The sequence below is a fragment of the Macrobrachium nipponense genome, chromosome 41 (assembly GCF_015104395.2).
Source record: "Macrobrachium nipponense isolate FS-2020 chromosome 41, ASM1510439v2, whole genome shotgun sequence".
Lineage (NCBI taxonomy): Eukaryota > Metazoa > Arthropoda > Malacostraca > Decapoda > Palaemonidae > Macrobrachium > Macrobrachium nipponense.
The window spans coordinates 3014911-3029268 of record NC_061102.1 but is presented as its reverse complement, the minus strand read 5'-3'; the positions used below and the strand labels follow the sequence as shown (position 1 = coordinate 3029268).

Here is a 14358-nt window from a genome sequence, read left to right as displayed (position 1 = left end):
TGATATAAAGGAAGCATGAGAAGCAGAAGGGGTAATGACTTGTGAACTTACTCAATTATAGACTAAGATTAATGAATGAGAAAGGCTTTTGTCAACTAGCCAGGAACGCCAGAGGGGTACCACCTACTATGTGCTTTGCATGATATAGTAATATACACAGTATTACAGATTCTTTGCATTGACCCCTCTACCTCAAAGCCACATTATTTTTGCCTTTTATTTGTCATCCATACAATACAGGAAATCACAGAAGACATCAAAAGCAACCTGGCCTTGTGAAACCCAAGCTGCACACTAGAGAGCAAAGATTTACTTTCAACACAGACATTAGGATGCTTTGCCATTAAACATCCAATAATGTTACATAACATGGAAGTTACAGAAATTGGCAGTAATCAGCAGAGTTAAAGGTAGTCCACCACATTTACTTAATGGAATAACATTACAAATTATCCAATAACTGCAAAAAGAGTTAGCTCATGAAAACTACAGGACAACTTTGGAGCTAAGTAATTGGCTGTTTACACAAAAATTGGGAAAATACCATTTGGGGCTACACCTCCATAATCATCAAAGTTGAGTAAAAGACTAAAGCCTACACAGCTTTAGCGTCAGGAAAACAGGAATGACTCATATTGCATGTCTCTTTAATCTACTTTCTGTCGAACAAGTCAGCTAGAAGGGTTGCCCTCAACTTTACACAATTGATAGAGCCATCTGGTTTAATCAAATGAGGAACTATTGAGTCAACACCAAATTAAGTGCAGATTTAAGAGTAGCCTCACAACTATGTTTCTGAGTCATACCAGTATATTACAGTAGTCAAATTACATTAATTTTCAGATGAAACAGAAAATTCAATAAACCGTATGTGTTACATGGGTATATGTACATGATTCTGCCATGTACATATACTCCAATTTCATTCTAGCCTTCTTGAAATTTAAAATTTCTTACAATAGTAGGGCACATCAAGGACATTTTGCTTAATTTTAATAGTTTATAAGACTAAAGCATGATCAGAGAAGGCCCAATTAGACAACCCAAAGTATTGGCTATACCACCATGGACAACCAGATTAAGAATGTATTTTTTTTTTTTTTAATTACTGTAACTATTTTTCATGTGAAGGCCACTGCCATGTATATTGTATACTGTCTGCAGGTTATTCTGTATAATTGTAATTAGTATTTATGACTGTCTTACATACTACTATATGGAAAAGACTTTTGAAAAGTAATCATTTTAATGTCAAGAATTATAAAAGTTCATTTTAGTGATCCCTTAGTTGAGGCATCATCAATAAAATAATAGTTTAATTAAAAAAATAAATAAGTTTATTTTCATAAAACTTACAATTTGTAGCAAAATTAAATCTGAATATCAAAGGCATCTCTTAAGTAGAAGTCATGCTATTATCCGATGAAATTTCCATCGGCTCTGATGATCCTGACCGTCTTGAATGTTGATGCCTTTCCCTTGACTCTCGCGATTCTGACCATCTTGGTTTTTCTGGACGTTCGTTCCTCTCTATCTGAACTCGAAGCTCTCTATTTTCGTATCTACGACCATCCATGCCCTCCATAGCATCTTTGGCATCTCGGGAATCATAAAACCTGAAGGCAGATGAAAAAATATGATATTGTTATGATACAATAAAGTTTCATACATACTTACCTGGCAGATATATACATAGCTAAGACTCCGTCGTCCCCGACAGAAATTCAAATTTCGCGCCACTCGCTACAGGTAGGTCAGGTGATCTACCTGCCTGCCCGGGTGGCAGGACTAGGAAAACCATCCCCAGTTTTCTATCATATTTTCTCTCTTCCACCTGTCTCCTGCGGGGAGGCTGGTGGGCCTTTAATTGTATATATTCGCCAGGTAAGTATGTATGAAACTTTATTGTATCATAACAATATCATTTTCATACAATCAACTTACCTGTCAGATATATACATAGCTGATTGGCACCCTTCGGTGGAGGGTAAGAGACAGCTACTATATGGAATAGACAGTAAACAACATATGTTGTAGGTATAAATAAAACCTTGGTTCCTACCTGATAGGTGGTAGACTTGGTGGGTGTTTGCCCAGTAGTCTGCTCACCTCAAGAAACTTTAGCGAGATATGTGATCTATGGCCAAGAGTTCTTGTGGGTCTGCCGATGGGGTCTTACCCACTTACTCAGCAGAGCCTAAAAGGACTTTGTCAATGGGTGCTGATCCACTTATATGACAATACACCTTATGAAGGAGCACACAACCAATCCCGACCACCTGATCCTAACCATGTGTTAGAACTAAGGATTTGTTACGAGTTATCCCCTAACTCGTCACAACAACCGTAACTCCAAAAACCACTACGCACGCATACATAATTTTTCCAACAAAAAAAAAATTATACTCAACTAATTGGATATGACGAGAATTCTCTTATGAACAACATAGACGGCCGCCCGTGCGAGCCTGAATCCTCCATTGTTCGAAGAGATTCTCGACCATATCCAACCAGAAGAACAGTATATACATTTTAAGGATTGGTGTCGACTCCTGTACCAGAATCGTATCTGCCGATACGATAGGACCTAGAGAAAAGCACTTCTCATACGTCACACGCACGTCTTTCAAGTAATGAGATGCAAATACCGATTGCATCTCCAATATGTCGTATCTAATATGTTTTTAAGCGACATATTCTTATAAAACGAGAGGAGACGTCGCAACCGCTCGTACTTCATGAGCTTTTACCCTCAGAAGTTGTAATTGTTCGTCCGGACAGACCTTGTGAGCGTCCGTAATGAGTTTCTTACAAAGAACGCTAGAGCGTCTTTGACATCAGTCTTGTGGGGTCTTTTACCGCGCACAAAGACCTTGTCTAGAGCCTCCCAACTGACGCTTCCTCTGAAGATAGAACTTCAGAGCTCTAACAGGGCATAGAGACCTCTCTGCTTCTCTGCCTACCTAGACTAGACATTCCTTTTATTTCGAATGACCTAGGCCAGGGATTCGTGGGATCTCCGTTTTTCGCTAAAAACAGAGTCTTAAACGAGCAAATCGCCGAGTCTCCCTTGAATCCTACTTTATCCTGCAGAGCTTGTAACTCACTAATTCTTTTTGCCGTCGCTAACGATAAAAGAAATAGGCATTTTCTAGTTACGTCTCTAAATGAGGCCTGATGTGGAGGCCCTCAAATCTATCCGAAGACAGATATTTGAGGATACGTCCAAGTTCCAGTTCGGAGGTACTGGTTCCTTAGACTTTGACGTCTCAAAAGATCTTATGAGATCGTGGAGATCTTTGTTATTTGCCAGATCTAAAACCTCTGTTCCTGAATACAGCCGAGAGCATGCTCCTGTATCCCTTTATTGTGGATACGGCTAGATGCGATTTTACTCTCAGGAATAGCAAGAAATCAGCAATTTCCGCTATAGAGGTAGAGGAGGAGGACAACTTCTTGGCATCTACACCACCTTCTAAAGACCTCCCACTTCGACTGGATACTTTCGAAGTGGAGGTTCTGCGAGCTCTCGCGATCGCGCTTGCCACTTCGCGAGAAAAGCCTCTCGCTCTGACAAGTCTTTCGATAGTCGAAAGGCAGTCAGAGCGAGAGCGGGGAGGTTTTGATGTACCTCTTGAAGCGTGGTTGTTTGAGAAGATCCGTCCTTCCTGGTAGGGATCTTGGAAAGTCTACGATCCACTCTACCACCTCCGTGAACCATTCCTGGGCCGGCCAAAAGGGGGCTATTAAAGTCATCCTCGTCTCTTTTGACGCCACAAACTTTTTCAATACTAACCCAGGATTTTGAATGGGGGGAAAAGCGTACACGTCCACTCGAGACCAGTTTAGCAGGAAGGCGTCTACCATAATTGCTCTTGGGTCTTCCACGACCGAGCAAAACACTGGGAGCCTTTTTGAAATGTATGTTGCGAATAGATCCACATGAGGAGTTCACCCCACAGAGACCAGAGATCGCGACATACTTTCCTCGTGCAGAGGTCCATTCTGGTATGAAGGACCTGGTTCCTCCTGCTGAGCCTGTCCGCCCTCACATTCCTTACTCCCTGTAACGAACCTTGTCAGCAGGGAGATGTTCCTGTGGAGGACGTCCACAGTAATAGGTCCCTCGTGAGTTCGTAAAGGAACGAGGAGTGTGTCCCTCCCTTGTTTCCGAATGTAGGCAAGTGCGGTGGTGTTGTCCACGTTTACTTGTACTACCTTGTCTCTCACCAGAGGTTCTAGGCTCTTCAAAGCCAGGTGCACGGCGAAGAGCTCTTTGCAATTATGTGCCAGGGACACCTGTGCTGGTTCCCAGGTGCCTGACACTTCCTCCGAGCCTAATGTCGCTCCCCAACACCCGTTTCCGACGCGTCGGAGAACAACACTAGGTCTGGGTTCTGTGATCTTAGAGAGATCCCTTTGTTCTCTTCCAGAGGCAGCACCCACCACTGTAGGTGTGCCTTTACTTCCACTGGAATGGGCAAAAACGTCCGACAGTTGTCCGTTTTTCCCAGCTCCAGACTTCTTGAGGAAGAATTGAAGTGGACGGATATGAAGTCTTCCGAGAGGGAAGAATTGTTCCAGCGAGGAAAGCGTCCCCAGAAGGCTCAACCATTTCCTCGCTGACGTTTGCTGTTTCTCTAAGAAGAGAGAGATTATCCTCAAACCTTTTGCGGTTCTCTCTTGCGAAGGAAAAACTCGAAAACCCCGAGAATCCATCCGAATCCCCAGATAGACTAGGTCTTGTCTGGGGGTCATCTGAGGACTTCTCGAGGTCACAAGCAATCCCAACGCCTTGGTCAAATCCAGAGTTAACTTTAGGTCCTCCAAAACACTGTCTCTCCGATCTGGCCCTGATGAGCAGTCGTCTAGGTACATCGAGACATTCACTCTTTGAGATGAAGAAATCTCGCCACATTCCTCATCAGGCTTGTGAAGACCTGAGGAGCTGTGGACAGGCCGAAACACAAGGCTCTGAACTGAAAGATCCTTCCCCCCGTCATGAAAACGGAGGTACTTCTTCGATGAAGGGTGGATCGGGACGTGAAAGTAGGCGTCTTGGAGATCTAGAGACACCATCCAATCTCCTTGTCGTAATGACGCTAGGACTGAAGCAGAAGTCTCCATGGAGAACTTCTCCTTCTGAACAAATTTGTTCAGAGCGCTGACGTCTAGTACTGGTCTCCAGCCTCCGAGGCTTTCGCCACTAGAAAAAGGCGATTGTAAAACCCCGGGGGAGTTTGATCCAGTACTAGTTCTACTGCCCTCTTGTCCCACATTTGTTCCACCATCGATCGAAGAGTATCCCTCAGCACAGGATCCTTGTACTTGGCTGATAGTTCCCTTGGTATTGACGTTAGGGGCGGAGTATTCAGGAAAGGGATACGATATACCCTTCCTTATGATCTTTAGTGAAGACGCGTCTGCGTCTATCAGTGTCCAGGCTTCCACGAATTCCAGGAGCCTGGCACCTACTGGTGTTTGGAGGAGAAATGTTTCATTTGCCCTTTTTTAAAGGGACGAAAGGCGGACCTACCTCTTCTCTCTGGAGCCTTCCTTCTTGCGGGAGGTCTGGAGATCGGACCACCTCGAAAGGGCTGCCTAGAAGTGCTAGGTTCTTTCTTGTCCGACACTAAAGCAGGTTTCTTCTCCTAGCTGACTGCGTCCAGAAGATCCTGTGTCGCCTTCTCAGTTAAAGAGTGAGCTACGTCTTTCACTAACTTAGAAGGAAACAAATAGTCCGAAAGAGGAGCATATAGCAGAGCTGCCTCTGCGCATGCGAGACTGCCTTTGTTAAGAAGGCGATACACTGTCTTTTCTTCAAAAGACCTGCTCCAAATAATGCAGAGACTTCCAAAGATCCATCTTGTACTGCTTTGTCGATGCACGACAAAATGCATAACAGGTTTCAGGTTCGATTCCCTGCGAATCGAGAGAGCTTTCTTGGACATCACCCCAACGGGACCAATATAAGAAGTTGAATACTTCCAATACATGGAAAAGTCCCTTGAGGAGATGATCCAGTTCCGAAATACTCCAAGTAATGCGGGCAGAATTAAGACTAGGACGCCTTGAAGCGTCAACTAACGTCGAAAAGTCTGCCTCTGTAGTAGAAGGGAGAGCGATACCCATATCCTCCCCCGTCTTGTACCATATGCCTCTTTTCCCAGCTAACCTTGCTGGAGGCATGCAAAATACTGTCCTGGTTAAGTCTTTCTTCGACTTCATCCAGGCGTCTAAGGCGTGTAAAGCCCGCTTCATCGAGATGGTGGGCTTCATCTTCAGAAAAGACGAAGTCTTCTTCGCCTTCGCACTCGAAAAGAGCGAGCGCGGAGAAGGAGGAGCAGCCGGAGTCAACTCGTCTCCGTATTCCTCCAGAAGCATGGTTGTCAACACCTTATAGTTGGACAAGCCCTCTCTTCCAAGATCGTCATCCTCCGAGTTTCGTTCGAACTCGTGATAATCCTGAGTTTCTGTTCTCCTTTCAGAACTTTCTTCTTCTGGGGGAGACAAACTCCTGATCGGAGAGGGGCTAAGGGAATGAAAGTCTTTCCTTTTTCCCGATCTGATCGACTTGGAAGACGTCACAACCTGCTGCTTCTCTCGCGCTTTAGAAGACGTCATGTATGACGCTTCCCGCTCTCCGAGCGTCATGTATGACGTCTCTTGTTGACGTTTAGATGACGCTTCGCGTCTGGAAGACGCTTCGCTTTCTAAGGGCTTCCTACTCGGGGTCACAATCTTGGACGGAGCGTCACGTCTAAGATCCTCTTGTTTTGACGCTTCATTTCTAAAAGACGTCTTCCGAGCAGGTGCGAGAGGACGAGACTTCTTAATAGGAAGCGTCACGTCCTTCCGACGGGGCGCTAAAACTCCCACAAGAGATGACAGTTGTTCTTGCACCGCCATAATGATCTTCCTTGACGCTTCTCCTACGTCTAGCGCCTGACGCCCTTCGTCATCACTCGGGGAAGAAGCATGATGGGGTACTTCCTCATAAGCGTCAGGTGACGTTGACGCCACCTTCGCCTTCTTAATAGCAGACGGGGCGTCATCCGAGAAGCGCTCCGGGCTAGAATCAATGTCTTGCTTCATATGACGCTTCAGCGGTCTCGATAAGTTCGACTCCTTCCACCCTCGTTTAGGTGAGGGAGAGGGAGAGGACGAGAAACACTCGCGAAGGACGCTTTTCTCCGTAGCGCCCTTGAGCTGGCTGCCATGAGCAAAGCTAGCTGAAGGGACGTCTGACCGTTGGGGATTCCCCACGACCTCCTTAAGGCTTTCGACTTCTTTCTCTCTGGGCATGTGAGCTTGGAAGAGGTCTAGGCCTGGAGCGCCGCAGGGACGATCAAACGCCCCCTCCCACAACACTGATGAGGGCTCACTTCACTAAAATTTTCACTATCACTAGCCTTAACCTTTCGACGTCCGCCATCTTGGACTTCATGTCTCGAATCGTCGCTTTCAGATTGGCGATTTCGATTTGCCGAATCGAAAAGACACTCTGAGAATGAGATTTATAGGGAGATTCTCCAGAAGTAGGGTTAGAATTATCATTTAAAGGCTCAATAGGCCTTGAATTCACACTTTCAATCTTCTAACTCTATCCCTCTCTAACTTCTTCAAATAAGAAGTCAAAGTCTTCCATTCTTCTGCATTCAAACTCTCGCATTCCTTACAAGTGTTAATAGCAGAACACTGCACCCCCCCTACATTTACGGCATACACCGTGTGAGGATCAAACCGAAGCTTTCGGTATCCTCACCCTGCAGCCTACATTCACACACATTCTCACACTCACATTAGAATCAGACATCCTGAGAAAAAATCAAAGAGTTATCCAAAAACAGTCCACAGTAGCGAATGCCAAAACACGATCAAATACGTCACCAAAAGTCGAAAAAACGTGATCAAATGTTGAAAAAAAGAATCCAAGTCAGGAGGCAATAACAACAATGTTGATACCACCGGCGACAGAGAAAATATGATAGAAAACGGGGATGGTTCCTAGTCCTGCCACCCAGGGCAGGCAGGTAGATCACCTGACCTACCTGTAGCGAGTGGCGCGAAATTTGAATTTCTGTCGGGGACGACGGAGTCTTAGCTATGTATATATCTGACAGGTAAGTTGATTGTATGAAAACTCCAAATTCATATTCACATACGAAATCAATAAATGAAAGACTTGTTAAATCACTTAATAAGACAAAATACAGTGTAACAAATCACTACCTTACTGGAATACTGCTTTGACAAAGGGTCAAAAAGCTAAGTTTACAGAAAAAGAAAATAGATGGTTTTCTAAAGAGGTAAAAGATCCATTAATGGGATACAGGATACATTGCCAAATTATCTATGAAAGTTTTGTAATCTAGATTAATTTCTAATACCATATATAAACCCACCACATCCACAAAGATTGGACTGTCAACTGTTGGAAAGGAGACAATGGAGGAAATGGGACCAGAAACCTTCTTTTGTCCACAAAACTGACCTAAGCCCAACCATGAACCTTAGATTAAGGGCTTTTCTTTCCATGAGGGAGGTCAGGTGCATGGGTTTGTATAACATACAGTCCCATACACTGCAACCATGTGTGACCAAAGATAAATATGAACAGTGTTATTACCATCGCCTCTTTCCATATGGTTGAGACTTTGGGCGATCCTGGAATATTAGGCTGTAAAGAGGGTCAGTATGGACAAGGCTTCCAAGGTCAGGTTAGGTGAAGGTTTAACTGGTTAAGTCATCTTATCCTCTCTGAAATGCATACTACAGAAGGCCTACTAGCCCTGATCCCTTCCTTAGTATTCGCTCCCATGACCGTTTCTTAACCCCACCCAAAAGTTGACGTCTATCAGGGAAAGGGGGGAGGGGCATTGAAGGGGTTATAGCAGGTGAATTAATCAAGTACATTCGATGAAATTTAATGTAAAATTCATTGAAACTACATCGATAAACTGTCAGGAAATACCTACTTACAGGTTACCTATTTTACCAGCATTAGGAATGACAGTTGAAACCTACAGGTTAGGTTACCCATTTTACCTGCGATAGGAATGACAATTTAAATCTACAGGTTACCCATTTTACCTATGTTAAGAATGACAATTTAAACCTGCAGGTTATCCATTTTACCCTTGTTAGGAATGATAGTGGAAACCTACAGCTTACCAACTTTATCAGCGTTATAGGAATGACAATTTAAAACCACAAGTTACCCATTTATCAGCGTTACCAATAACAATTTCAACCTACAGGTTACCCTTTTATCAGTGCTACCAATGACAATTTAAACCTACAGGTTACCCATTTATCAGACAATTTATAGCTATAGGTACCAGAAGCTTCTGCCGGTATAACTTATGTATTTGAAAGAGAAATTAACCTCATTATTAAAGCCATTTGAAAAAGAGAAATTAGCCTCAATATTAACGTTATATCAACACCAAATGACATTTATAGCTTTGTAACACATATTCTGTATCGTATATAGGCTAAGTAGTTATACCTAGTTACCTGACATATATATATATATATATAGTTATATTGTTATATAATTATATAGTATATATATATATTAGTCATAGTTACAGTTACCTGACAAACCATATATACCTAAGTAGTTATAGTTAGGCTACCTGACATACTACCTAATATAGTATAAGTATAGTTACCTGACATACTAGGCATACTATACTATAGTAAGTAGTAGTTATAGTTACCTGACATACTGTATACCTATAAGTACCTAGTTAGCCTAGTATAGTTACCCGACGTACTAGCCTATACCTATATACTAAGTAGTCAGTATAGTTACCTGACATACTAGCTACTATAGCCCTATATACCTACCTAAGTAGTTATCTAGTTACCTGACATACAGCTACCTAAACAAGTAGTTAGCTAGTATAATACTAGTTACCTAATATAAGCAAAGCCGCGGATCTCTCCGTATCTGTCATAGTTCTTGGGGATGTGAACGTCTCCTATCTCCCCGAACTTCTCGAACAGACGTCTCAAGTCCTCATGGACTGTCCCAGGTGGGATGTTGTCCACCTTCAGGCTGGTCATTCCCGTTATGTCAGGCAGCTCGGCCCGTCTCCGGTCGTAAGACATTTTCGAAATCTGAGGGTATTGGTATTTGTCAAATTATTATGGGGGTAGGGGAGAGGACGATCCTGGTGATAGCAGTAGTAATAGGCGGGAAATGCCTTTGAAACTGCTCCTCCCATGCTTGTTTTATTCCCCCTTTGGTTGTCTTTGTTTGAGTTTCTTCTCTCTGTAAGTTTGTGTTTGTTTGAGTTTCTTCTCTCTGTAAGTTTATGTTTGTTTGAGTTTCTTCCTTCCGTAATACAACAATTCTTTGGCGTGAAGTGCCATTGAAACGGCTCCTCCCTTGCTTGTTTTATTCCCCCTTTGGTTGTGTTTGTTTAAGTTTCTTCTCTTTCTAATACACCACAATTCTTTTATAAATTCTTTCCTGTTTTCCCACTTCCTCCCTCCGTAGATCTACAATTAAAGGTATATTAGCTATCAATTCCTCTTCATTTTCCTGATATGGTTGTTGCACAAAACTATAGCTATTTCTAATCTCATTGTATGCTGGACAGTAAAGTAAGAAATGTTCAAATTTTTCATTTTTTTCTGGTAGTAGTAGTAGTAGTAGTAGTAGTAGTAGTAGTAGTAGTAGTAGTAGTAGTAGTAGTAGTAGTAGTAGTAGTAGTAGTAGTAGTAGTAGTAGGGGATATGCCTTTGAAACGGCTCCCTTGCTTCCTCCTTTGTTTGTGTTTGTTTGAGTTTCTTCTCTCTGAAATACCACATTTCTTTTATAAAATCTTTCCCATTCTCCACTCCCTCCCTCAATAAGAGTATGTTTGCTACTAATTCGTCTTTATTTTCTTGATAGGGTTGCTGCATAAGCTATATCTATTTCTAATCTCATTGTATGCTGGACAGTAAAGTAAGAAATTTTCTAAATTTTCATTTTGTTCTTCACACCATAAACATTTTGCATCGTCTCCTTTTATCCTATTTCTATCATATAATCCTGGTATACCTAGTCAGGCCCTACTGATCAGCATTGTTTCTTCAGTTTTGTCATACCAGATTTCTTCTCTTATGTTTTCTTTATATTTTTTGTAGATTCTTTACATTGACTTTTCATTCATTTCTTTCTGCCATGCTTTTCTGTCCCAATTGTTTATAATTTCTCTTAACTGTTTGTTTTTCACTACTTCAATTTTGCTTAAGTTTATGTTTAGTTCTTTCATATACTCTTTTACTTGCATTATCCAGTATTTTTTTTTTTTCATACTGATCCATGGTTATCTCATATAGGAGCCTAGTTCCACTACTCTTTAGTGTATGTTTCAGTAGAATACTTTATTCTTGATATATCTTGAGTGCAGGAAGAGGCCCCTATTTCAGATCTTAACGTACAAATTGCTGTGTAACTTGGCGCTTTCAAAATTCTCTATATACTTGATTATCTATCTTCTGAAAATGATTTATAGTTTTCTTGTCAAGTTTCATGACTTCCATGGCATACATGAATGATGGCATCGCTAGTCCTTTCCAGTACAATTTTCTTATTTTTGCTCTGCTACAGCTTTTATTGACGACTGCATTATAGCCATATTTGCCATCTGCTTTGCTTTAATTTGGGCCCTTTTTATCTGTTCTTTGAAACAGTCTTTCATGTTGTTGATTGTCACTCCTAGGTATTTAATATGCTTAACTATTTTTATTCCTTCTATGTGCTCCATATTCTCCACATCATCGATACTATACCAGTCATTGTATATTAGTATATTATTCTTGTCCTTGTTTATGTTTAGGCCACATTCACTTGCGATTTCCATAAGGGTTTTTATTGATTTTTATATTTCTTCTAGTGTGTGTCCAAGTATTAATCCATCGTCTGCATATAGTAGGGCCACTATCCTTATTACTTCATTTCTAAAACCTTCTGTTGTATTTTCTAATTTTTCTATTATCAGGTACGTTATTAGTAAAAAGAATATGGTTGAGCCATTGCATCCCTGTCTTATTCCATTAGTTACATTTAGCTCTTTTTGTTCTATATTGTTAAGGCATAGGCTTGTTACATCATTTGTATATATCTTTGCAACTGCATTTATTACTTCTGCATGCAGCCTATATTTTATCATGACCTCAATGAGCTTTTTTCTATTAACTCAGTCAAATGCTTTTTGGAAGTCTATTGATACTACAAATAATGGGTCTTTTCTTCTGTACATTTCTTGTATGCAGTATTGTAAGATATATAAATTATCGATTCCTCTCCTTTGTGTGGTAAATTAAGCCTGATTGCAGTTCATTCATTTTTCCTATATTTCTAATACGTTTTTCTATTTTGGTTCTCAGGATCCCCATGAAAATTTTATATGATGCATTTGTTAGAGCAACTGGCCTTAGATCTTTGACAGTGGGATTTTGTTTTTTGGCGTAAATGTTGTTTTTTACTTAAACCAGCTTCTCTGCGTTTTCCTGCCTTCAGTATGCTGTTTAAGCATTCTGCCAATTCTTTTTGAAGGTTGTTACTTTGTAAGAGTAGTTTGAACAGAACTGGCTTCATTCCATCTGGCCCTGGTGCTTGATTTGCCTTCATTTTTTCAAGTTGATTTTTTACATCTTCTGTTATGTTGATTTCTTCCATGGGTCTAATTTCTGTCTCTGTTAGATCATACACTCCATGCATGTGTTCTCTGAAAGATATATGGTATTCCATCTGCTATCCTAATCTTTTCACTATTTCTTCCATGTCATGTTTGTACTGTTCCTTCTTGCTTTCATTCCATATTTCTCCTATTTTGTTTTCTTCTTGTTTCCCAGAATTTTACCAGCTCTTTCCTTAGGGTTTCGTTCTTATTTTCGTCGAATATTCTTATCCATCCTTTTTCTGGTGTGGTCTTTCCTCTCCACGTCTATATATTCCCAGATTTTCCTGTCTGTTTTATCATTTATTATCTCATTTCTAACCTTTTCTTCATATGCTTCCTTCATTATTATCTGTACTTTTTGTTTTTGTTTAAGATATGCTTCTTCATAGTATCTCTTTTCTTCTATTCTTGTGGCTTTCCTTTTTAATCTGTTATATATCCTTCTTTGGCTTATTTCTTTGGTGACCCATACTGGTTCTATTTCTTGCTTTCCTGTCTTTAACCTTCTTTTGATTGTCTTCTCTAGGTTATTTGCTTTTGCTTCACTCATTGTTTCTTCCAACTGGGTTAGATCTCCTAATCTGTCTTGTTGGCTTACTTTATACTCTATATATTCAAGGTATTTCCTGGTAGACTCTTCCGTAACTTTCAAATATTTGATTTATTTAGTTTCATTTCTGAATGTTTTCTTACTTTAGTGTTCATTCTGAATTGGACCTTTATGAGGTGATGGTCTGATAGGTCACATTCATATTTTCCCTCATCTATCTCCATACATTCAGTTTTTATACATATTTTGGTCGACTAGGGCAAGGACTATAGCGCTGTTCTTATCTCCTCTACTCCAAGTTCTCTCTCCTTTGCAGCTGGGATCTCCATTTAATATCGTTAGGTCATATATTTCTATTAGGCCCATAACGTATTTTCCATTTTGGTTAAGTTCTTGTCTCCCTGTGAAACCTAAATGCCCATTGAAATCCCCAAGGACAATCACAGGCAGGTCTGTGGCTTTCTCTATTGCTGCATGTAAGGCGCTTATTATTCATTTATTTCTTTCTTTACATCCACGTTGATTCTCTCCTTTCTGGGTATGGCTGTATCAGTTGTAACATATTGCATTTTTCTCTGAATATTTTGAAACCTTTTTTTTTCATTTTCTAACTCTTCTTTTACATCTTTATATCTTTCCTCTTCTATTTTTCATTGTCAAATATTTAATAACCTAAACAGTGACATTGAACATGTGGATCTTTGTCTTATTCTACTTGTAACTTTCATTTCTTGCTCTATCTACTTGTTTAACCTTTTTCCATTTCTTGCTCTATGCCCTCCTTTAAATCAATATTTGTTTTGATATATATATATATATATATATATATATATATATATATATATATATATATATATATACATATATTATATATATATATGTATATATATATATGTATATATATATATATATATATATACATATATCATATATATATATATATATATACATATATTATATATATATATATATTATATATATATATATATATTTATTTATTTGCAATTGCATCTTTCTCTAATGTGAATTCTATATTATTTATAAAATACTTTTTGTTTCTGTTTGTTTTGTATTGCGTTTTTACATTGCAAGGAGCCAGTGGTTATTCAGCAAGAGGACCAA

General features: G+C 40.2%; 1 long non-coding RNA gene across 1 annotated transcript; it reads right to left on the bottom strand.

The window, feature by feature from the left end:
* Positions 1 to 203: 203 nt before the first annotated feature.
* LOC135212434 (uncharacterized) lies at positions 204 to 10493 on the bottom strand. Its single transcript, XR_010313901.1, has 2 exons — positions 9926 to 10493; positions 204 to 1616 (listed from the first exon to the last, which is right to left on the bottom strand). It is a non-coding gene; the product is annotated as an uncharacterized LOC135212434 (long non-coding RNA).
* Positions 10494 to 14358: the final 3865 nt, after the last annotated feature.